The sequence below is a fragment of the Pteronotus mesoamericanus genome, unplaced genomic scaffold (genome assembly GCF_021234165.1).
Source record: "Pteronotus mesoamericanus isolate MK-2021 breed Mesoamerican mustached bat unplaced genomic scaffold, CSHL_Meso_final contig_752, whole genome shotgun sequence".
Taxonomy (NCBI): domain Eukaryota; kingdom Metazoa; phylum Chordata; class Mammalia; order Chiroptera; family Mormoopidae; genus Pteronotus; species Pteronotus mesoamericanus.
The window spans coordinates 1,358,365-1,383,728 of record NW_026555251.1 but is presented as its reverse complement, the minus strand read 5'-3'; the positions used below and the strand labels follow the sequence as shown (position 1 = coordinate 1,383,728).

The 25,364-nt window shown below is 44.8% G+C and overlaps 1 long non-coding RNA gene and 2 other non-coding genes across 3 annotated transcripts; 1 reads left to right on the top strand and 2 right to left on the bottom strand.

Annotated features, from left to right (window-relative positions):
* Window positions 1–551: 551 nt before the first annotated feature.
* On the bottom strand, window positions 552–623 carry TRNAE-CUC (transfer RNA glutamic acid (anticodon CUC)). The gene has a single exon. It is a non-coding gene; the product is annotated as a tRNA-Glu (tRNA).
* Window positions 624–888: 265 nt separating this feature from the next.
* Window positions 889–993, bottom strand: TRNAL-CAA (transfer RNA leucine (anticodon CAA)). Its single transcript has 2 exons — window positions 956–993; window positions 889–934 (listed from the first exon to the last, which is right to left on the bottom strand). It is a non-coding gene; the product is annotated as a tRNA-Leu (tRNA).
* Window positions 994–1,149: 156 nt separating this feature from the next.
* LOC129079075 (uncharacterized) lies at window positions 1,150–23,704 on the top strand. The gene is made up of 3 exons (XR_008530041.1): window positions 1,150–1,963; window positions 22,315–22,366; window positions 22,934–23,704. It is a non-coding gene; the product is annotated as an uncharacterized LOC129079075 (long non-coding RNA).
* The last annotated feature ends 1,660 nt before the right edge of the window (window positions 23,705–25,364 follow it).

Here is a 25,364-nt window from a genome sequence, read left to right as displayed (position 1 = left end):
TTGTATGTAGGTAGAGAAAACACCAGTGTTCGTTGTGTCATTATTTTTACTATGTAAATGTATGTTCAAGTTAAAAAGTAGATGTGGAGGTGGGGAGAATTGACTTCTTTCCATAACGACAATTGCCTGGGCCGTTGTTGGGAGATAAAGCCTTCCTAAATCGCCCGGTAGGTGACATGTGCCATTCTAATGGCCTTCTGGACACTTGTGGAGACTTTAAAAAAATTATTTTATAAGAATTTATTTGATCCGAACTGATGACATACCAGTCAGCAGGATCTCCAGTGCTCCCCGGAGACTGTTCGATCCCACTATTGGAAGACCAGGCGCTTGTGGCAGTCTCAGGGTAAACTTCTTGGATCATTTAGAGTTGCCGTCATCTTTCTTTCCTTCCTAGTTAACATATTGTAGAAGTAGAATAACGTTCTACACGCAGGCGAAGCTCGTTAACCACAATAACACTCAGTCATGGTAACAGCTTTCTTCGGAAAGAGAAAAGTACAGAATAAACAACAACGGAAAAAAACCAAACAAACAACAAAAAATGTCTCTTCCCTGACCGGGAATCGAACCCGGGCCGCGGCGGTGAGAGCGCCGAATCCTAACCACTAGACCACCAGGGACGACACAGCAACCTGCCTTCTAATAAACTATACTAAGTTTCTAATACGGGAAGTAACTCGTGGCTGTAGTTGTGATTGGATGAAATTCGGATGCCTAGACCGCCTCTTTCTCCGCCCCTGGCAGCCTCGGGTAAACATCTGATAGACAGCGGCAGTTGGCGGGGCGCCCGACGGTGGAGGTCTCGAAAGATGAGAAGACACGAGGGACTGGAGGAAAATAGGAAGGGGTTCCCCTGGAGGGGCGGGGGAAAAGTGAAAAAGCATGTGTCAGAAGTGGGATTCGAACCCACGCCTCCATTCGGAGACCAGAAAGCCCGCAGGCAAGGAACTACCTTGAGTCTGGCGCCTTAGACCACTCGGCCATCCTGACACCGCTCTCAGCAAGCCCGAAAGCAGCCTACTACCCGTACTAGGCCTACTACAGAGGCTGCTGGATTTCTCCTGGCCCGACCGCCCCAGAAACCTGGGGGCCTTTCTGCTCGGGAGAGCCAGACGCTGTACAAGCAGAGGTCCAGCATCTGGGGCCGACAGGACGCCAGGCAACAGCGCACTACTGATCCCCTCCGTGTCTCATCGCCTTGGACCCCTGGCTGCAAAGGAGGTCTTGGGTACTGGGAGGGCAGAGGGAACGCAACTCTTTTGGCGGTCCAGCCGGCCTCGGACTTCCGGCCCGCACGACTTCTGTGCGCCGCGGAGGCCCCGCGCCCCCAGAGGAAGGGGAGACAAAATTCGCTACAGGAGCCCGTGGTCCCGCAGAGCAGAGTGAAATAGGCAATTAAGGTGCTGGCAACGAGGAGCTCTGCGAAGAACGCAGGAAGGAGGGTACAGGGTGCAAGCGGCTCAGAGCCGCTGGGGACGAGCCTTTGGAGTTCAACACACCATCCGAGGAATCGAGCAGCAGTTCCCTACCGGTGCAGCGCCAGTGGGAGGCGTAAATTTGAAAGTTGTCAGCCAATCGCTGGTGTCAAGGCCACGAAACCTGGTGAGCTCACCAAGAAAGTGCGTGTAAAGGACAGGGACTGAGCCCTAGGACACTCGGAGACTTTGAGAAAGGAGAGGAAGCATTATGGAAGGCTGGGAAAGAGTGCCCAGTGAGGAGGAACGACACAGGGCAGCGTGCTGTTGCGGAGGCCGCGTGGAGGAGTGTGGACACGGAAGGTCCAGTGCTGCAGAGAGGGAGGAAGTTGAGGACCCGGTGGAGCAGGGCTCTGCGGAGGAGGGAGGACAAGCGAGATGGTGGCAGCACCTGTGAATGTCCTTTGGGAGGAGGTCTCCTGTAAAGGGAACCAGCAAAATGGAATGCCAACTGCAGGAGACCGTAAGACTAAGGAAGGATTCAGGTTTGTTTTAAAAACAGGTATTACTGGGTGTGCCGTGCTGATGAGAATAATGATTCCGGGTTGCTGGCCTTGTCAACATTCTTGAACCCGTCTGGCTCTGTGGTGAAGCTCGCACAGAAAGTTTCTCATGTCTTTTGATTGTTTTTAAAAACAGGTGAAAGTGACATAAAAGTAACCATTCAAGGTAGTATTTAATACATTCACAGCGCTGTCTACCTCCATCTCTATTTAAGTTCCAGAATATTTTCATTATGCCAAAAGGACACGTTGTACCTATTAAGCAGTTACTCGCTGTCTTACAAGCAACTTGGGCTACTGGAACAAAATACTATAAACTGGGTGACTTAATTAATAGAAATTTATTTTCTCACAGTTTTCAGGACGCTGTCCTCATGATTGCCTCTAAATCTACTTCCCAAAGGCTCCATCATAAAATTTTGCTGAGCCGCATTCTGTGGAGGTTAGGACTTCAATATGTAAATTTGGGGGATGGGGCACAAGTCCGTAGTACTTCCCATTCCTCCCTTCCCTTAGCTCCTGGCAATCACGAATTTGCTTTTTATGTCTATGAATTTATCTATTCTGGATATTTCATGTAAATGGAGTCACACAGCATATGATATGACCTCTTATGTGGGATTACTTTTACTTAGCATACGCCCTAAGTGTTCATCCATATTGTACAATAGCATTAATCAGTACTTTATTCCTTTTTAGGGCTGAATAATATTCCATTGTATGGGCATACCACCATCTGTACATGGATAGACATCTGGGCAACTTAAGTTATTATAAATAGTGTTCCTATGGACATATATGTAAATGTGTTAAAGTACCTGTTTTCAATTCTAGGAACACATTGCTGTCAATAGTAATTCTATATGAAACATTTTGAGGAACCAGCAGACTACAACAGGTCCTCAAATAACGTCGTTTAGCTCAATGTCATTTCCTTAAAGTGTTAATGAGATGCCTAGGAACCTAACTATTGTTTATATCAATTAGCCTGTGGCAAAAATTGGTTTCATTTCATGTACTTTCACTTAAAGTCACAAAACCTATTAACAACATCAAATGCAGACTTTTCCACAGTGGCTGCACCATTTTACAGCTCACTAGGAAAGTATAAGGACTCCTATTTTCATTGTTGTTTTTTTTTTAAGATTTTATTTATTTATTTTTAGAGAGGGGAAGGGAGGGAGAAAGACAGGGAAAGAAACATCAGTGTGGTTGCATTTCAGGCACCTGTCGCTGGGGACCTGGCCTGCATCCCAGGCGTGTGCCCCGACTGGGAATCAAACCAGCGACCGTTTGGGTCACAGGCCAGCACGCAATCCACTGCGCCACACCAGCCAGGCCTGCTCCTCCCTCCTCCCTCTTCCCTCCTCCCTCCTCCCTCCTCCCTCCTTCCTTCCTCCTCCTGCCATCACAATGGTACCTCATTATGATTTTCATTTGCATTTCCCTCAAAATTAATATCTTTTCATGTGCTCATTGGCAAATTTCATGTCTCCTTTAGAGAAATGTCTCTTTGTCCATCTATTTATTTTAAATTTTTTAATTACAATTTATATTAAAAATTATTTTGCTAAGACAACCATATACTTTACAAAGTGTTCCCTCTGATATTTCAAGCACTGAACTGGAAACACATAGTTATTACAAGATCATTGACTATACTTCCTATGCTGTACTTTACATCCCCCTGGCCGTTTTACAACTACTAATCTGTACTTCAGCCCTTCATCTTTTTCACCCAGCCCCCCAACCCATCACCCCTTTGCCGACCATCAGTCTGTTCTTTGTATCTATAAATCTGTTTCTGTTTTGTTTATATTGTTCTTTAGATACACATAAATGAAGTTATTTAGTATTTGTTTTTCTCAGAATGACTTATTGCACTGTGCATAATAAACACCCTCTAGGTCCATGCACACTACCGTGAATGGTTAAGATTTTGTTCTTTTTTCTGTATTGGAGAAATATTCTACCATATATATGTAACACAGCTTTATTTTCTCACTTTTCTATTGATAGGCACTGGGTTGCTTCCATAGCTTGGCTATGGTAAATAATTCTGCAATGAACATGGGTATGCATATGTTCTTCAAATTAGTGATTTAGGTTTCTTCAGATATAGTCCCAGAAAAGAAATTGCTGGGTCATAAGGCAGATCTATCTGTAATATTTGAGGAACCTCCACACTGCTCTCCACAGTGGCTGCGCTAGTCTGCAGTCCCACCAGCGGTGCGCGAGAGTTCCCTTTTCTCCACAGCCTCGCCAGCACTTGTTTGTTGATTTATTGATGATGGCCACTCTGACAGGCATGAGGCAATATCTCATTGTGGTTTTAATTTGCACTTCTCTGATAATTAGTGACATTGAGCGTCATTTCATATGTGTCTTGGCCATCTGTACGCCCTCTTTGAAGAGTCTATTCAGGTCCTTTGCTCATTTTTTAATTGGATTGTTTGTCTTCCTGGTGTTGAGTGGTGTTAAGTCCCTTATAAATTTTGGATGTTAACCCTTTATCAGATGTATCACTGGCGAATATGTTCTCCTATTCAGTGGGTATATTTTCATTTTGTTGATGGTTTCCTTTGCTGTTTAAATACTTTTTAGCTTGTAGTTAGTTACATTTGTTTATTTTTTCTTTTGTTTTTCTTGCCTGAGAAGATATATCAGAGTAAGAGAAATGTCTGAGATTTTATTGTCTATATTTTCTTTTAGGATTTTTTTATGGTTTCAAATCTTACATTTAAGTCTTTAATATATTTTGAGTTTATTCTTTTATATGATATAAGAAAGTGGTCTAATTTCATTTTTTCTCACTCATCTGTCCAATTTTCTCAACACTATTTATTGAATAGACTTTCTTTACTTCCTTGTATGTTCCTGCTGCCTTTGTCACATATCAATTGACTATATAGGCACAGGTTTATTTCTGGGTTCTCTAGTCTGTTCCATTTATCTATATGTCTGTTTTTATGCCAATACAATGCTGTTTTGATTACTATGATCTTGTAGAATAGTTTGGTATCAGGTAGCCTGTTACCATCAACTTTGTTCTTCTTTCTCAAGATTCCTGTGGCTATTAAGGCTCTTTTGTGGTTCCATACAAATTTTTGGATTATTTATTCTAGGTCTGTGAAATATGCTATTGGTACTTTCATAGGAAATGCATTGAATCTATAGATTGCTTTGGGTAGTATGGGCATTTAATAATATTAATTCCTCCTATCCTTGAGCACAGCATATGCTATCATTTATTTGTTTCTTCTTCAATTTCTTCAGTATCTTACTATTTTCCAAGTACAAGTCTTTTACCTCTTTGATTAAATTTATTACCAGGTATTTCATTTTTTTTATGCAGTTGTAAATGGGATTGTTTATATTTTTATACACTAGATTTCTGGAGGTTTATTTTGTATCCTGCTATTTTACTGAATTCATTTATCAGTTCTAGTAGTTTTTTGGTGGCATATTTAGTATTCTCTATATACAGTACTATGTCATCTACAAATTATTAAAAATTTACTTCTTCCTTTTCAATTTGAATGCCTATTGTTTCTTCTTCTTGTCTGTCCATTTTTCAAATTGAGTTGTTTGTCTTTTTATTCTTTACATATTCTGGAGACTACACCTTTGTTATCTATATGACTTGCAATTTTTCTCCCATTCTGCAGGTTGTCTTTTCACTTTCTTCATAATGTCCTTGATGCACATAAGTTTTTAACTTTAATTAAGTGTAATTTATCTACTTTCCTTTTGTTATATCTAAGAATGCATTGCCAAATCCAAGGCCATGAAAATTTACTTCTATTTTTTCCTAATAGTTTTATGATTTTAGCTCTCATGTATAGGTTGTTGGTAAATTTCGAGTTAATTTTTGTACATAGTATGAGTTAGGTGTCCAATTTCATTCTTTGCATTGTTTGCCAGTTGTGCTGACACCATTTGTGAGAGGAGCTATTTTCCTCAGTTGCTCAGAAACGGTTGACCGTAGATAACACGGGTTTACTTCTGGACTCTCAATTCTATTCCAGTGGCCTATGTGCCTATTACTATGCCAGTACCATTCTGTTTTGATTGCTTCTGTTGTCGTTTATGTAGTAAGTTTTGAAATCAGGTAGTGTGAGTCCTCCAACTTTTCCTCCAACTTCTTTTTCTTCAAGAGTGTTCCGGTTATTTGGGGCCCCTAGCAATTCCAGATGCCTTTAAGGATTAGCTCTTCCACTTCTGAAAAAAAATCCACTGGAATTGTGTTAAAGATTGCACTGAGTCTGCACATACCTTTACGTAGTATTGACTCTTAACAACATTGTATTCCAGTCCATTTATTTAGGTCTTTAATTTATTTCAACAATGCTTTATAGTTTTCAATGTACAAGTCTTTTACCTTCTAGATTAAATGTATGAGTACTTTATTCTTTTGAGGCTATTCTAAATTTAATTGTTTTCTATTGTAAATAGAATTACTGGTGCATAGAAACTACTGAATTTTTTTGTTTTCACCTCATGTCCTGAAACTTTGCTAAACTTGTGTATTAACTATAGTAGATTTTTTGTGGATTCTTTGGGACTCTTTATATACAGGATGAGCATGTCATCTGCACTAAAGAATATCTTACTTTTTCCTTTCCAATTTGGATGTCTCTATTCCTTTTTCTTGCCTAATTGTATTGGCTAGAACTTCTTAGTACAGTACTGAATAACAGTGATGAAAGTGGACACCTTTGTCTTGTTTCTGATCCTAAAGAGAAAGCTTTTAATCCTTGCACATGGATTCTGATGTTAGCTCTATGTTTTTTATGCATGCCCTTTATCATGTTAAGGAGGCTTCTTCAATGTTTCTAAATGAATGAGACAAAATTTATAGGCTTACAAAGGAAACTAATTATGTTAAAATTCTGTTATCAAAATACTAAAATTAATTTGTGATATTGTAATATGTGTACTTATTTATTAACACATTAAATAAGCTATAGTAGCATTTGAATTAGTGGTAAATATAAATGATGTGAAATGTTTATGACTGTAATGTGATTTTAAAAAACTAAGATGTTAATTCCTGACAGTAGGTCCCGCTAATACTTCTCTGGTTTGCTGTCTTGATTATTTTTTAAATATATTTTATTGATCATGCTATTACAGTTGTCCCAATTTTTCCTCCTTTGCCCCCCTCTGTCCAATACCTCCAGTCCCTCCAGCAATCTCCCCGCCTTAGTTCATGTCCATGGGTTGTGCATATAAGTTCTTTGTCTTGTTCATTTCCTAAGCTATTCTTAACATCCCCCCAACTATTTTGTATATACCATTTATGCTCCTTAATCCCTATATCTTTTCCCCATTCTCCGTCTTCCCCAACCCAGCTGATAACCCTTTAAGTGATCTACATATCTATGATTCTGTTCCTGTTCTGCTTGTTTGCTTAGTCTTTTTCAGATTCAGTTGTTGGTAGTTGTGAATTTGTTACCATTTTAATGTCAATAGTTTTTTATCTTCTTTTATTTCTTAGATAAGTCTCTTTAACATTTCATGTAAGAAGGGCTTGGTGATGATGAACTCCTTTAGCTTTACCTTGTCTGGGAAGCACTTTATCTACCCATCAATTCTAAATAATATTTTTGCTGGATGGAGTGATCTAGGTTGTAGGTTTTCCTCTTCACTTCAAATACTTCTTTCCAGCCCATTATTGCCTGCAACGTTTGTTTAGAGAAATCAGCTCATAGTCTTATAGGAACTCCTTCGCAGGTAACTCTCTGCTTTTCTCTTGTTGCTTTTAAGATTCTCTCTTTATCTTTAACCTTTGGCGTTTTAATTATGATGTGTCTTCATGTGGTCCTCTTTGGGTCCAACTTGTTTGCGAGTCTCTGTGCTTCCTGGACTTGTATGTCTATTTCCTTCACCAAATGAGGGAAATATTCTTTCAAGTAAGTTTTCAATTTCTTGCTCTTCCTCTGTCCTTCTGGCATCCCCATGACTTAGATGTTGGTACATTTGGAGATGTCCCAGAGGCTCCTTATACTATCTTTATTTTTTTTTTTATTTTTTTTCTTCTTGCTGTTCTGGTTGGATGTTTGTTTCTTCCTTACATTCCAAATCATTGATTTGAATCCCAGCTTCCTCCTCTCCTCTGTTGGTTCCCTGTAGATTTTTCTTTATTTCACTTAGTGTAGCCTTGATTTCTGCCTGGGTCTTTTTTACAGTGAGTTCTTTGAGCATCCTGGTCACCCGTGTTTTGACTCCTGCATCTGATAAGTTAATTATCTCTATTTTTTTTAGTTCTTTTTATAAGTTTTGTTCCGTTCTTTCATTTGGGCCATATTTCTTTGCTTCCTCAATTTTTCAGCCTCCCTGTGTTTGTTTGTTTGTTTGTGTGGATCAGATAGAGCTGCTTTGACTCCATGTTAGTAGTGTGGCCTATTGCAGAAAAGGCACCTGTAAATTGTGTGGGGCAGAACCTCAGGTAATCACCAGGGCAGGGCAACCCGCTTCCCACGTTGTGGCTCTGTGGGGGGTGCATGGCTTGGAGAGGGGCCCCGCCACTGCCTGGCTCCTGGAGGTTCGCCCAGCACTCACCGTTTCCCGTCTCTTCGGTTACTCCCCAGCTGTGATGGGCGCCCTTCCAGTGGGTGCCCTGGTGCTGAACCCTAGAGGGGGTAGGTTTGCATACATTCTAATTCTGTGTGAGCCCTTTAAGCAGAGTCTCCTGAAAATCTGGCAGTTTTTTCCACCACCCTAACCCCCACTGGTTTTAATAACCAGAAGTTATGGGGATTTATCTTGCTGGTACTGGAATTTTGGGCGCTGCGGTGTGGCCTGGGGCTGGGACTGCTTGCTCCCAAGGTGTCCCTCCTAATTTTTATCTGCCGCACATGAACGCGGGACCGCCCGTTCTGCTGTCACACTGTGTCTCTGCACCTCTCCGTCCGTCTCCTTGTCTCTGCCCCCCTACCTGTCTGGATGATGTGGCTTCTTTAAATCCTTGGTTGTCAGACTTAAATACAGCTCAGTTTTCTGATGGTTCTGGGTATTATTTGTTTTGAAGTCTATCTGGAATTCTTTTTGTGGTTGCCAGAGGAGGCAAAGCATGTTTACCTGTGCCTCCATCTTGATCAGAAGCCCTTACAGTCTAGATTATTAATGGAAGGAGATACTCAGCTATAGGTTATTGAAGATAAAGACTTACATTGTTTCCATCCAAATTCATGGGTCCCTGAGTTCTATCCGCTGGAATCCCAGGTTAAAAGCCCCTGAAGTGAAGAGAAAATTGATTATTGAAAAGATGGACATGGCTGGGGCAAAGGCCTGAGGAAGGAGGATGCTGTTGTGCCCAGTATATGTTTGGCCACCTGAGTGCTCTAGGGACAGTAGCAAAGGCTTCTTGCCAAAAGATTAAGATTTAGTGAGAGGGGACAAAGGCATTAAGGGTACATGCCAGCAGAGTGACTACTGTGGTAGAACCTGGACAGGAAGGTGGGTGAGGCGGGGAGGGGGGACAGTGACAAGGAGACAGGCTGGAGTTTCCGTGAGGTCAGGTGTGGACCAGAAGGAGTATACTAGAAAGACAGGTGGTTTGGGACATAAAGATGCTTTTGAAAAGTTCCCAGGTTTCAAGAAGACCAGCTTTTAGTACAGTCTAAGCAGGACTGGGAAAATGCTTTAAAGATGACATTGGACTAAATTGTACTGCTGATGGAATGCTTTATTTCCTAGATTCATTCACTGTACATTTTTCAGTGTTAAAAATGTTTAAGTTCCCTAAAACTTTTCACATATATACTAAAATTTGTACTCACCAAACATATTGTACTTTGCAGCTCACTCTCTGTTTCACTGTTTGGCTTCCAAGCAAATGGCTATGAAGAATGACAGCATTGTCCAACCCAAGTTGATCTTCCATCTTCACCAGCACTGTGCTATGGTTTATTTCACACCGTTTAAACTCAGGCACATGTGGTACCTTCAGTCGATGTCCACATGAGCTCAAATGGCTCCAACCAAACTGTTAGAAAGTAACTTTAGAAGTGAACGTGTGTAGTTGAATGGGCCTGTGTCCAGAGCTGACTCAATGATAAGAATTTTCCAAATTAACTTGCACATAGACTATAATGCTTAGCAAAGGGTAAATGGGCCATGCCCGGTGCCACTCAATGGATGGAGTGCCAGCCTACAAACCAAAGGGCCGCTGGTCTGATTCCCAGTCAGGCACTTGCCTGGGCTGCAGGCCGGGTCCCCAGTGGGGGGCGTGCGAGAGGCAACCGCACATGGATGTTTCTCTCCCTCTCTTTCTCCTTCCCTTCCCCTCTGTATAAAAATAAACAAACAAAATCTTTAAAAAATAAAAAGGATAAATGATAATGTGCTAACGTAAGTATAAGGATCTTGAGATAGACTAACTAAACTGTTATTCAGCAGTTTTTTTAGAACTTAGGCCACTGGACAATTTTACCCGAGAGAAGTGTTTTATCAGACATTATTTATGATTGACAGGTTATGGTGGTAATAAAAAACACACTGACTTGTTTTACATATATTTTATGTGTGTGTGTGTATATATAAGTTTTATATATATACATATGTGTATATAAAATATATAAAGAATTTTATATATATATATATGTAAAGACATATATATGTATATAAAATACATACATATTATATATATATGGGGGCTTTGGCCCTGGCTCTAGTTCTAGTTCTGCTGGGCCGCCCACTTGCAGTTTCACCTTCTGGGAGTAGTTACACACATTTGAGGTAACTATACCTGTGGACTTGTCAGGCGGACTTTTTACTTTGTAGGGAGTGGGCTGAGGGGAGAGGAGGAGCAGGGCAAGAAGCGTGGACGGGATGAAGAAGGGGCACCAGGCAAGAGCAGGGTAGGGGTTGCGGGGTGGAGGGTGAAACGGTAATGAACAGGGAGAGTTTGGACAGGGCCATTTAATGTGCGTCCAGAGGAGGCCCTTTGTTCCTGCTCTCAAACCTTTTGCCCCCTGTCTCCTTAGTGCCCCAGGGTCCTTCCTCAAGTGTCCCAGGTGTTTTTCTGCTCTTTGACCTTCCCCCCTCCCCCAAAACAAAAATCTCCCAAGATAAACTGAACTTTGATAAGTCAGCAAGACCCAGACCCTCCGCCAGTGGTGGTCTTGGACATACTCACATAGCATCACACCTACCGCCTCCTCAGCCCCAGCATAGGGTGTGAGCAGGGGAGTGGAGGACTCAGGTTTATGTGCTCCAGTTACAAAATGAGGATCTTATAGTCACCCCTGAAGTGCCTCCCCCGGCGCTCTGCCATACTCCCTCCCTCCGCAGGGGACCGCCGCGGCGCATGCGGTGGGAAAGCCCAGCCACTCCCCACGGCCACCCCCATGTCATTGTTCACACGAGTGCCTTCACCGTAAAGCCCTCGAAGGAAATACAGACTCATTTTTGAGTCTCAGTGAAGATATGAACCCCCTCACTTTAACACCATCTACTACTTGTTACCAAGCAGTTACCAGATCCCACCTCCTCTAAGTGTCCATCCCGATCTCAGTCCTTCTCTATTCTGAAATTACTGCCTTCAGAATATCAAGACTTCTGTTAACAAATTTGAAATATTGAGTAGGGCAGTCATGTCAATATACTCAGTAGCCAGTCTTGCATTTTCCTAGTGGAGAAGGCTGAGGGGAAGGCATTTGTCTTTGGGCATCATGAAGGGCATCTTCACAGCACAGGGAGAAGGTTGGCATAGCCAATGGTGGGCCTTGGAACAAAAGTTCTTTCCAACACATATCCCTACCAAACACTTTACTCACTTTATTTTACTACTGGGGCTGTTAGCATGTTATATCTTTTCTAGGCATCTTAAATAAGGCTATAGGAGGGACACATTTTTATGCACAGCTACCGCAAGCTTCTGGGACTCTTAGAGATGCTTTGTGATCAAGTCCAGCCCATTTAAGCCTTAAGACAGAGCATCTTTCATTAGTTTTGATCTAAGAGAAAAGGGATAGTATGCTTAGCCACTGTCAGTTTAGGAGACAGCCTAAAGGGTGTCAAGGCTGATGAGGCACGCAGCCCAACACTCTGATCCAGTAGACTGCAGCTTCTACACAGGGCTCCAAATGGGAAGTTTACGTACAAGCTGTTATAAGTGCTCCTGGAGACAGTAAACTAGAAACTGACAAGCAGGGAATTCCAGACATGCTTCCCAGGCCTCACCAGCGGAAAGGGTGTCAGTTCTCCAGCTGAATCGCAGCCTGGGGAGGGCAAGAGGCCCCCAGCCCTGGGAGGTATGTTACAGGTCCCAAACAGTAAGGGTCCCACCACTCACCACCAACAGGCAAAAATTCCGGAGACAGAGTTCAGTGGAAAGGAAAAGAATCTTTTATTTAACTAGCAAAATATCTGGCCAAAATGGCTGTTTAAATATTTGTTATTACAATTACTACAGAGATTCAAGAGCTGAAAATAACACAAGAACAAAAATCTGTAAAACAACTAAGATGTTAAAAGGACATAGTGTATATTTTCTGAAAAGCAGGGCTAGAAAAGAAAGGAATATTTTATTTAACAATCATATGTCTCTTCCTCTGGCCATCGACAGGTCCACAGGGCTGCGGCCATCGACAGGTCCATGCGGGGCCATCTCCCTAGCCTTTTCTTCTTCCCTCCTACGGTCGTCCAGGCCTGGGGCCCAGGAACCGCTGTACTTGGTAGCCAGGGAGCAGAAGAGATGGCCGCCCAACCACTGGATCCCCCCGGCCCTGCCCTACCCTCAGCAGCCAACCGTGGATACCATGCAGGCCACTCTGGGCTCAGCCCCAGAGACTTCCTGTGCCCGCCTGCACGCTCACTCTGCACCCCTTCCGCCTCAGACTCCTCACCCACCTCCCACCGCCAGGTGCCTCCTCCTCCCAGCCAATGCCCACTCTTCCCCCAGGGCTCGGAAACCCCTCCAGAACCCCTCTTGGAGCCACTCTTCTGGGACTTCCCGTGCATCCTGCCCTGCCCCTCCTGCAACCCCTAGAATCCTTTGTGCACCCACATGTGTCACCCTGGTTGCCAGGGCAACACACTCGTTACAATCCCCCCTTTTAACACTCTGGATGCTTGTAATCTTACGAGGACAAATGGACAAAGGTCTCATCCTTTATAACTACTTCCTCCTGGCCAAATCCTACCAATCCATTGGTCCAGAGATTCCTGAAGTAGGTGGTCTGGCATGGTCACACAAGGGAGAAGGATCTTACAAGGTCCAGGTGAGTTGGTTGTCCCTGGAAAGCAGTGTGCACGTTGTCCGAAGGATGGCATTGCTGGACAGGTTGGCAACCTTGTCGTATTCTAGAGGCAACAAATTTGGCAAGAGGGTTAGAAGGTATAATCAGAACCACAACAACTAAATAACCAACGTAGGGACTGTCACAATTCTCCCCTTTAAATTTTTCCATCTAAACCATTAAGGCAGGAAAGAAAACCAGTTCCAAAATGAAGCCGATAGGTCACCCCATACTTCACCAACTCGACCATCTACTCCAGCCAAACAACTGAGTCTTAGGAGGCGGTGATGCAGGTGGGCTTCTTAAGTGGGGCCTACACCATCTCGGGGTCTGCTAGATTCTCTTTTGAGAAGACGTTCAGCTGCACACCCTTTGCCGGAAGGATATCAAGCCGTGGCAATTTGACAAATCCTTCATGTCTACAAATCAAATACCTCTGGGGATGCTATCAGATGCAGAGGTACTTTACTTTCTAACTTAATATGAAGTGTTAACCCTTGGAAACCTACATTTATTTTCAAAAAAGAAACAAAACAGCAGAAAGAAAAAAAGAAGAGGGCTAGAAGTAGCTTTAGGGACGTATCCCACAACAACCAGTCTTACTAACTGGTCACACAGACAACCTTTCCCAGGGCCCAACTAGCACAAAGCCCCAATGGCAGAGATATTATCTCATGTCAACCAGTATCACAGATGTCCCTGCCAAGGCCCAAATGGCATGAAGTCCCAATGGCAGAGACACTCTCTCACCTCTGCCGAACTCTAACAGACAACCTTTCCTAGGTCCAAATAGCAGAGGTGTTCTCTCATCCACTGACCTAATAGAGACAGAGGATTCTTCATGTGCACAAAATAGCAAGTTGCCCCAAGATCAGAAAGTAAGCAAAAAACAACTATAACCAAGAACTAAGATTTCTCTTCAAGTTTGAAATTTTCGCAACTTTCTATACTCATTTAGAAATAAACATAACTCTCTTTCAATATGTTTGTACTTTTTAACAATGGGAAGGACCATACCCTGACTCATTATCAAGCAGCCAAAAGTCCCTAGATCTGCAAACACACAGTAAAGGAAAGGAACATTGTCACTTTGCATTGGGGGTTGCTGTCTTGTTCCAAAAGAGTGATTTCAAATCTCCTTCCGGAGGGCAGGTCCAGCTGTCCTTGTAAGCATCGACCACAGCAGCAGGGTTCCAATCCTCAGGCGGTGCCCGTTTTATCCACGTGTGGTGGATCCGAGGCCTAACTCCTGTGAGCTTTAGAGAAGAGTGCTTGTCAGTAGGGTGGCAGAGGGGCCAGTCCATGTCTTGGCTGACTGCTGTTCAGGGTCTTGAGTCTTCTGAGTGTTTGGTAAGACTCAGACCCCCAGCTGGAATGGGTGTAAGGGCTTGTCAGATGGGTAGGCAGACCTGCAATGAGAAAACTTGTGCAGAGTGGTTGGTGTTTGCCCTGAATGTTGCCTATATTGCTTAATTTTTGACTTGTGCTCCAAATCTAAAGGGGGCATTCCTAAAACAAAGATTTGGAAGGGTCTCCCATAGACTATTTCAAAAGGGCTTAACTTAAGCCCACATCTGGGTGCCACCCTAATTTGGAGCAAAGCAATAGGGAGTGCCTGGACCCATTTCAAATGTATTTACTGGCATATTTTTGCCAGGATCTGTTTTACTGTGTGATTCATTTTCTATCTTTCCCATACATTCAGGTCTCCAAGATGCATGTAGCTTCGATCATATTTGCAGTGCCTGTCCAAACGTCTTGTCGGGGGGGATCTCCAAAGTGAATGATGGTCCATTCTCTCTCTGAATACTGTGAGGAAATCCAAACCTAGGAATAACTTCTTTAAGTAAAATTGCACTACTTCAGTTGCCTTCTCAGTTCTAGTGGGGTACTACTCTAGCCATCCAGAAACAATGTCTACAGAAAGTAATAGAAATTTAAAATCCCCTTTGCTTTTAGGTATTTGTATAAAATCCACTTGCCCATCCTTTCCCACTGGGGCATGCACTGTCTTAGGATTGTTCTTGGCACATATCTGACAGGCTTCAGTGATCCTCTGAATGCTCCTTTGAGAATGAGGGACCTTCAGATGTGGCCTAATAAAGTCCATCAAAGCATCCATTCCATAATACGTCCCTTCATGTAGGTGTCTGAGGATGGGATGCACTGGAGCCCCAGGGAGTAAGAACATACCACGGGTGTCGACTTCCATATAAAATTAGGGTCAGTGTTAGTGAATCCTCATTCAAGGGACTATTCCTCACCTCATTCTGTGTAGTGGGGTTTAAATTTTGACAAGTCCAAATGGAAACAAAGACCCTAAGTGCAGTGGCCCTCTGGCTGCCTGTCTTGCTGCTTTATCAGCAGTTTGGTTTCTCTGGCTCATTTGGTAGCTGTCCCTTTGGTATCCTGGGCTGTGCATTATGGCAACCTAGTCTGGTAGATTCATTGCCACTGGCAATTGTAAAATCTCCTCTGCACATTTAACATCCTTGTTCCCCAAGGTTAAGAGTTCTCTCTCCTTCCATATTTCTCCATAGGTATAGACCACCATGAAGGCATATTTGGAATCCATGTAGATGTTAACCTTTCCCTGGGACAACAGAGGTTCTTGTGAGAGCTGTTAACTCCACCTTTCGGGCTGAGGTTCCAGGCACAATGGCATGGGCTTCTATTACCTTGTCTAGGGTGATTACTGCATACCCTGCTCATCACTGACCATTTTCCATGAAGCTGCTCCCCTCTGTGTACAGTTCCCAGTCTGGTGTTGCCAGTGGTTGGTCCAGTAGATCCAGCCTGCTAGAATAAACTTGGTCAGTGACTTCCCAGCAATCATGCTGGAGGGTGGAGTCTCCTTCCATGTCCAGGAGAAAAGTGGCTGGATTCAAAGTTGCAGTAGTCTGCAAGGTGAAATTTGGGTTATTTGGGCATGCAGTTTGCAGTTTGGGCATGGCCTGGTATTTTACCATGTGCCCTGCCATAAGCCAATACCCTCCTTTCTCTTCCAATAAAGTTAGGGCCTGATATGTTACCAATACTATAGTTGACTGTCCCAAAGTTAACATCTCAGCTTCATGTAATATGTCACAGGTAGCTGCTACTGCCCAGAGACATGGTGGCCATCCTTCCCTCATGTGATGCAACCTCTTTGAGAGATAGGCTAGGAGTCAGGGAATGTTTCCCAGAGTCTGGGTTAGTAAACCCACTCCAAGTCCCTGCTTTTCATGAACCTAAAATTTAAAAGGCTTCTGTAAATTGGGCAATCCTACTGTGGGAGCCAAAACTAGTTTTTCCTTCAAGGTATCAAATGCTACGTGACAACCCTTGTTCATTTGAAAGGTTCAGAGTCCAGTCCTTTTAAGGAATTGTACAGTGGTTTTGCTATAAGTCCAAAGTTTAGAATCCAAATTTGGCAGAATCCTGTAATCTCCAAGAACCCACAAAGCTATTTCCAGCTCTCTGGGATTTTTATTGTAGCAATGGCTTGCTTTCTATCTGTCATCAAACTCCTAGTGCCCTGATACAACTGAAATCCCGGGTATGCCACCTCCTGTTTGCAAATATGGGCCTTATGAGGTGACACCTTATACCCCTTTTTGCCAAATGACTTAGAACCATGACGGTGTTGAGCAAACAGTCTTCATAGGTATTATTAGTTATCAATGTGTCATCTCCTATTTCAGAAGAACTCCTGATCTCAACTGAATACCCCTTAGGTCCTTGGCTAATACTTCACCAAATACAGATGGGTAGTTCTTCAATCCTTGTGGCAGCATGGCCTGGCAGTATTGGGGGCGTGGCTTTAATTTCTGGGTCCTGCCATTCAAAGGCAGACAGTAGTTGAGCCTATTCATCTATTGGGATGCAGAAAAAGGCATCCTTCAAGTCTAGCACTGATAACCATTTGCTATAGCCAGGCACCATGGTCAACAGAGTACAGGGGTTGGGCGCCGTAGGATGAATGTCCTGAACAATGTCATTTATCGCTCTAAGATACTGTACCCATTGATATTCATTAGAGTGAGGCTTTTTGACTGGCAAAATGGGAGTGTTATAAGGAAACTGGCATGACCGAATTAGTCCCAATTTTAAGAATTTCTGCAGTATTGGTCGAATCCCTCCTAAAGCCTCCTTTTCAGGGGGTACTGTTTCTACCATGGGATCCGTGCCCCTTCTTTTAGGTTCACTTTTATGGGATGGACATTAACCATTTTAGTTGGGGTTCTACCAGCGCAAATGGTTTGATTGACCTGTTCATAGATTTCAGGTGGGAAGAGTTCACCTCCAGGACTTTCTGTGCAAGTCAGGAGCACCTGGAGCTGGAGAGCATGTTCCAGTGGGACCTCTATACCTAGTTGCTGCTTTTCAGGAGAAAAAGTTATTTGGGCATGCAGTTTGCAGAGTGAGTCTCTGCCCAGCAATGGAAGGGGACAGTCCGGCAGGCAGAGAAGGCGGCAGCCCTCTGGCCCCCGCGCCGGCATTCTAGGGGTCGAAGGGACGCCTGTTTTTGTGATCGTCCAGTCACTCCAGCAACTGTTACTGCATCGAGCTTTTCGTGGTTACTTTTGTATTTAACGCTAAATACCTCCACTATCTACAAGGAAATTAATTGACTTGCTCCCCACTGTTAACTGTATGCAGGGGTTGTGTGGAGAAATAGTAATAGGCCGGGAGATGCCCAAGGGGGCCCCTGGGCCTCTTCATTCATCACCAGACTCCCCGGCCTTCCTAGCATTTTTGGTGACAGAGTCCACCTTACTTCCCCTTTTGGATTTCTGGCACTGCTTCCGCCCATGGCCCTCCCCTTGCAATAGGCACATTGATTGGCGCCTGGGGGTGCTCTTCTCTGTCCTTTAGGGTCCCATTTCTTCCTCTGGCCTCGCCACCCTGCTTCTAAGAACACCATGGCCTGATTTATCTTCCTTGCTTCCTGGGTGTTTGGATTAAAGGCTAAGCCTACCAGCTGAGATGGGTCCATCCCCAATGCCCTGTCTAACTTCTGGAGTTTCCTTCCAATATCCAGGGCACTTTGTCCAATAACAGTCATGTTCACCATCCTCACATTCTCTGGTGCCTGTGGGTCAGCATCAGTGTTCTTCCTACAGGCCTGATAGATCCTTTCTAAAAATTCAGAATGGTCTTCATTTGGTTTTATTTTTTTTAAGGGCCTGTATCATATTCATATTCTTTTGTACAGACACCCACTTTTAAGCCCTTCCAGTATGCACTTTATGAAAAGGTCAGGAAGGCTAGGCCCCAAACATTTGGGTTCCAGTCAGGCTCTGTCCAAGGAATTGCCTCAGCTGGGTTAGGGGTCCCACTGGGATTCTCTTGGTGGAAATGTTGGGCCTTATTCATTTGCCTTATTTATAACTAGCTATCCCCCATCTGCAGTTAACAAAATGTTAAGGAGAGCCTGTACAGCTGCCCAGTTTGGATAAGTGTCCCCCATGCAGGAAACAGGGGTGATGTCTGCCCATTAGCCGATTTCCCCCTGCCCCACTACCCGCTCAGCTGCCAGGGGCAGACACTGCGCAGGAAGCTCAGGGCTTGGTCGGTTGGGGCCTGCCCATGCCACCCCCACACTGGCTCCTCCTCCGCCCTCCCCCCTTCCCCTTCTCCCCCTCCCCCCTCCCCCACCCAGCCCCCTCCTACTCCCAGCGACAGCTTACTCACCGCCCCCATGCTCCCCCATCCCCTCCAAAACCTCCCTCTGGGGACTTCCGGTGCAAACTGCCCCGCCCCTCCTGCAACCCCCAGAATCCCTCGCTGCACCCACACAAGTTTGCCCTGGTTGCCAGGGAGACACACGCAGTTACACAAGCAAGAAAAGATGGTCATTTTGGAAACCACCCAGGTACGATCTGCTTGCTGAGTGCACTGAATGGACCAGGAAGGGAATGCACCAAGAACAGAATTAGGAGACAGAACTTGGAACGGCAGTGGCTCACAAGTTCTGTAGTAGATGCTGGAAGATGGCAGAAGATAGCTCGGATCCATTTGGGGCTGAAACATAAAACTTTCTACGTACCGAGGGAGAAGAATGAAAGAATGAGACAAGGAAAAGGGAAGACACAAGGAAGGAAAGAAAAAGAGGGCAAGAGTGTGCAATGAGGGCCAGAAGGGAGAGAAATGCGTAGTTAGACGCAAAATGGAAGAAACGACAGTAAATGGAAAGAACAGGAATGAGAGAACAGAGATCAGAGGGAAAGAATAAGCACAGGAAGTGGAGCTGAAGGAGAGGAAGGCTGCAGGGAATTCCAGCTGGAGTCCTAGCTCAGGAGGAGGGAGCAGGAGAAAAGGCAGGGGGCGCAGTGGGGGGTGGGGGTGGGGAGGGCCCTCCGTCCAGGCTGCTCTTGCCCCTAGTAAGCCTGGCCTAGGGAGGGCACTCGTGTTTTGCCAGCGCCTTGTCCTTGCCGGTCTGACCTCCTTCTCTCTCATCACGTCCAGTGAATGCGCACAGGCGCAACAGTGCAAAGGCCTGGTGCAGGGGTCGGAAATGACTCTGAGGGAAAATGCTGTACTGGGGGAGGGCGGGGGACTTGGGGGGCAAGGCACTTCCTCTACCGCAGGAACACCCTCTTTGAGCTCTCCTCACCCGTCCACTCCACAAAAAGCCAGATTCTACGAAGACCAAATCAGGTTTCCGTCTTCACAAGGGGGTAAGGAGTAGGAGTGGCGCGGAAGCTTGGATTTCAAATGCCCAAGACCTCCCTGTCTGACTTCGATCCTTTTTTCCTTCCCTGTGCATTTATTCTGGAAACACCTTTACTTCTTCGGCAACACACTCAGGGCCCGGGTGCACGGATTTCTGCCCCGGCCCGGGTGATAACCAAGTTATACACCCGTACATCGTCTGCAAGCACTGGGCAGGTTGGCGGGTGGCGGGATGGCCGCACTAGGACGGGCCATCCTGGTGCACAGGGACATGCGGGCACGAAGGGCAGCCTGGGGAGGAGAGGGATGGCAAGAGTGACGGGGTCGTGGCACGCACCCTCCTGCCTAAGCTGGGTCACCACGCTCTCAGTCGGGTCCCAGAGGTCCCGCTCTACCACATGCAGCACGTAAAACACAAGAGGAGGGGCAAGCAGCACCCCTGCTGTGGCAACATTTCTGATGGCGAATCTCAGTGCAGACTCCCCTCCCTGAACCCAGCCTGGGATGCAACCAGCCAGGAGCAGAGTGAAGAGCGTGCGCATACACCTGATACACAGCCTCGCTCCTCACCACATGCTGTCACAGACCATGACGCCACGCCTGGGTGGAATCTGCCACGCGATACAGGCCTGGCCCACTGAGGTTCCCCGCGATGGTGACGCTGTAGGAAACAGACAAGGACCGCCGCTGCCTGGACAAGGAGTGAGACTACGGGGAAGCCCCGGTGCCGATCCTGCCTGCGGCCGCAGCAGGACCGAAGCTGTGGGTGTGGCAAAAGGGCAAAAACTGCAAGGGAGCCTTGTCAGGGTCTTAAAACAGTGAGCTGACGACATCTTGGGCCAGGGGTAGAAGATGGTTTTTCTATTCAGAGAGAAAATACTGATAACCAGAGGATACAGCAATATTATTAGATTTGGTTTATCCCAAGGAAGGAAATAAGAAAGGTGTCACTCGAGTACAGACAAGTGTCATGAGGGTGTAATGTCACCCACAGGAATCCCCCCACCCCAAGTTAGTGCTAGTTCCTCGTGAGGGAATTTAGCAACTTTGTTGCTGGTGGAACTAGGGTTCTTGCCCAGAGTCACAAGGAAAGCATTTCAGCGACCCACACGTAGGAGGATGAGGTGTAGTGGTAAGATTTATTGGAGCAAAAATAAAAGACTACCCCCGGTGCCTTGTGTCTTATCCCCAACCAGGTAGCTTAGCCCTGTCTAGCTGTGCATTAAGTACTGGGCCTGGTGAGCACAAGTGTCCACCAGGAGGGTCAGGATTCAGAACTGAAATGCCATCACCCTGGGCCCTGGGAGCCCAGCATCGTCTCTGCTCCCAGCTGCGCGTGCAGAGCGCTGCCCTGTGGCACCTTGGCCCACCCTTGGGCCTGCGCTTGGAGCCACACCGCTGCTACAGATAGGGACCTGCAGAAGCAAAGAGGTGGCGTGCTACCAAGAGGTGCCTTTGTTAAGCTTTGACTATATTCTCTCCAGCTTGGGAAAGGCAGGCTTTCTTTCAAACTACAATCCCTTTCCTGGCTCTTTGGTGGGCTTGTGCTGGTCCCTCCCCCTTACCAATCCCTTGTGTGGATCTTCCTGGGTTTTATGTCCCTCATCAGATCCGATCCTTTTTTGAGGCTAGCCACCTCCCCTTTATGATTGCCGTGCTGGCTTTTACTCTGCATGCCCCTAACAAAGGAACTTCCCCTTTACTGGCCCTTCTTTTTCCCTTCCCCCTGCAATCTGTGGGGAATAATGGGGTGTATCCTGGGGAGATTTCTTCCTGCCCACTGGAGGGTTGGTCAGGAATTAAGTCCTTTCAGGAGGATGAGGCAGTCCCCTTGGGAGCCTGTGAATGTTATAGCTTCCTAGTAAGTCAGGCTTAATGTTCAACTCAGCTCCCTAGTTTATTAGGCTTAATACTGATTTCATTTGCTTCTTTCCTTAACGAACTAGCTGCCTATGCTAACGACTTCACATGTGAAAAGAAACTGGCAGGTTCAAAAAGCTGTAAACTCTGTAACTCAACAGTTAAAACTGCAAAAACCTCAAATTTAATCTTAGCCTTTGTAACGGCATGATAAAATGGAATTCTCTAAGTCAGATTTGGCTGAGGCAGAGAAAAAATATGGAGAATTCCCCTCCCCTCCATGCCAAAGAAGTTAGCGCTCGTGTTCAGGACTTACAAAGGAGGGGGCTGGTGACTGTTTTGAGAGACTTGGCTCATCCCTGACTTCAATGATGTAAGACATTGAAGAGAAGATAAGAGGGGAAAGGGGTTTCTTTGAAGAGGAGTATTGGAGGATTAAGGAGGTTAGTTTTATTATTTTGAACAGTACCATACTGAGAAAACCAAGAATGTCTTGGGTCTCAAAGCGAGTAAAGGAACTTACCTAAGAGTAACCAAGATTATAGAAACTGTTTGTGAATTCATCCACAGGACAGAGGAGAAAGGATTTTGCAGATGTCTATTAAGGGACCATGAGGACAAGGTGGGTAATCTTCCCTGCTACCTTATACTTGGCAATATTGAATCACTGGTACCACAAATTAAGATGACAGTATGAGCAAGGCATACTGGGCATATCCTAAGCATAACATCATTAAACACCATATCATGTGGGCTGTTTAGGCTGCAAAGCAGAAGCCTGAGATAGCCAAAAATCATATACCAACAACAAACATATAAACAAGATTTCAGAGAATGAGGAGTGCCATGAAAGAGATGGAATAGTGTACAGTGGGGCAGAGAACAAAAAAGGATCTTCATCAATGAGTGATCTTGGAGTTAAGATTTACATAAGGAGGAAATAGCCACATGAAGAGCTTGGGGGGTGAGCACTCCAGAGTGAAGGAATTCCTTCCCCCACACTTGCACACTTGAGAAATAACAAGAAGATGGAAGCAGCTAGGATAGAGTAGACCAAGTAAGGGAAGACAGGAAAGAGTCCAGAGAAGCAGGCAAAGGCCAGATTTCACAGGGCCTGGAGGCCATGTAAGGGTTTTGGATTGCACTAGAAAATATTGAAAGGTTTTAAGCAGGAAATTTTCTCTTTCAGGTTACCCTTCCTGCTTTGTGAGGCTGAGTGGAAGGAGCAGGCAGATCAGTTAGGAGGAGCTGACAACAGACCAGAAGAAAGATGATGGTGGTCTGGTAGTCTAAAAGAAGTGGTCTGGAGGATAGATCCAAGATGGCAGAGGACTGAGTAGAAGCTACACTAACCTCCTCCCAGGACCAATTGGGAATTATAAATAAATTGCAGAGAAATCATCCAGAATAAACAACTGAACAGTATCAGGAGAGAAGCTTTATAACTATGGACGGACAGAAGAAACAGCTTCACCACAACATGACTGGCACAGAGGAATGTGAGAGGGCTGGCTGGGCTCCCACAGGCAGCAGCTGAAGTGCTGGAGGAATATTTCAGCGGCCAGGAGGACCCCAATGAGGAGTGTGGGGTCTAAACCCCAAGCTGGGAAAAAGACTACAGCACCAGAGCCTGAAAAGTACTCGTATAAAGTCCATCTGAGAAAAGTGGTAGGGTTTCTCTCTGCCAGAGACAGACAGCTAGAGATGCAGAGAGCCTTTTAAGGAGACAACACATAAATTTTCATTTGCAGCCACTTACCCTGGGCTCTGGCAAAGGGAAGGCAGAGTGGACTAGAGACACCTGAGGAGAGACTGGGGCCGGTGGCTTCAGGGAGAGAACTGAGAGAGCAGCCACCAGGATCCCTGTGCTGAGTCACCCTTCACACTGTAGCAGCCACCTCTCTCAGGCACACCACCCCGCCACTGAGTGGCATTAGTCTGAGGGGAAGCAATAGCCCCACCCAGGAGATACTCTGCCCCACCCTGTGATGCTTCCTGGCAGCTGAGTGCAGAGTGACTAGATTAACAACTGAAGGATTCAGCCACAGAGGATATAGATCCCAGGTAGTCTTGAACAGACTGCCTAAGACCAGACTGGGACACAACCTGACGTCACCAGAGGTGGATCCAGAAAGAAAAAAAAAAAACAATGGTAACTACTAGACACTACCAAGATGAAAACCACCATGGTCTTATTCATGATTTGCAATATTTTCTCTCCTGCATAGTTTTTTAACATTCATCTCTTGTCCTTCAAGTTTGTTCATATTAAGTCACTAGATTTTATATTATAGTTTATTTCAAATTTCATATTTTGCTCCTCCCTTCTTTTACCCCATTTCACCTTCTCCTTTCCTTTCTTATTTTCATTTTAAATTTTGCTTTCTCTCTTGCTCTAACTTGTTTCCATTCTGCACTCTTACTATTTCTCCCCTCTCTGGCCTCTCAAAACCATTTTTCTTGTCATTGGTTATCTCATATTCCTTTTCCCACTCTTAAAATACCTGTGTTCAGTGGGCGGGGGGTGGAGGGGGTGGAATGGAGACAACTGTACTTGAACAATAAAAAAATACCTGTGTTCTCTCTCCACCTTTATCAATCTTCACTCACAGGTATTGGATAAGGTGATTGCTGTTACAGTTCTTCAATCTTATTTCTAGATATAACTATGTATTTCAAATCTCAAATATCACTGTTCCCCTCTCCTACTCCATTTTGCCTTCCTCTTGCCCCTCCTTTTTTTCATTTTAAACATTAATTTTTCCCTGTCTTAGCTGGGTTTTCATCCTGCACTCTTACTATTCCTTCTCCTCCTATCGTCTCAAAATAACTTCTCTTTTCTCTAGACATCTCTTAGCCCTTGTTTCTTTCTTTGTGCCCTCTTATTCCTATTCCGCCTATATAAATTATAGCTAATTGTTTGCTCATATCTCTGTGGTGGTGATTTTTCTGCAATGAGGGCCAGTGTGTGTGTGTGTGTGTGTGTGTGTGTGTGTAATATGATATAATAATATATAAAAATATAAATTTGATGTGGCTGTCCATTTTTTCTCTCACTAGGTATGCAGAAATACACACACACACACACACAGATATATACTTTAAATTTCAGTTTTAACTTAATACTACACGCTTCTCCTCTCTTACTCCATTCCACCTTCATTCCTCCTTTTTCTAGTTCTGAAGTAAATTTTATTTTCTTTCCTGCTTTGCCTTGTCTCTATTCCCTACTCTTATTATTACCCCTCCCTCTACCCTTGCAAAATCTCCTTTCTTTCAGTTAATCACCTCATACTCATTTTTTCCTTTCTTATATCATCTTAATCTCTTTACACCTTTATTAATATTGGTGCATTGGCTGTTGATAGTGTAAGTGTGGGTGCAGGGTATCTTTCTGAGTGCGGGTCTGTTTCCTGGGCTGTTTGGTTTCTGTTCTAGCAGCACCTGTACAACAGTATACAAGATGTAGAGGGTGAAGTAACTCTGTCAGTCAAACAGAGGGAAGAACCCACTGAAGAATGACCCAACAACAACCAAAATGCAATTACAACCACATAAAAGGCATAAAGAGCCGTGCAAGGGCATCAAGCGCAGGTGATGAAGGAGATGCGCCACTAAGT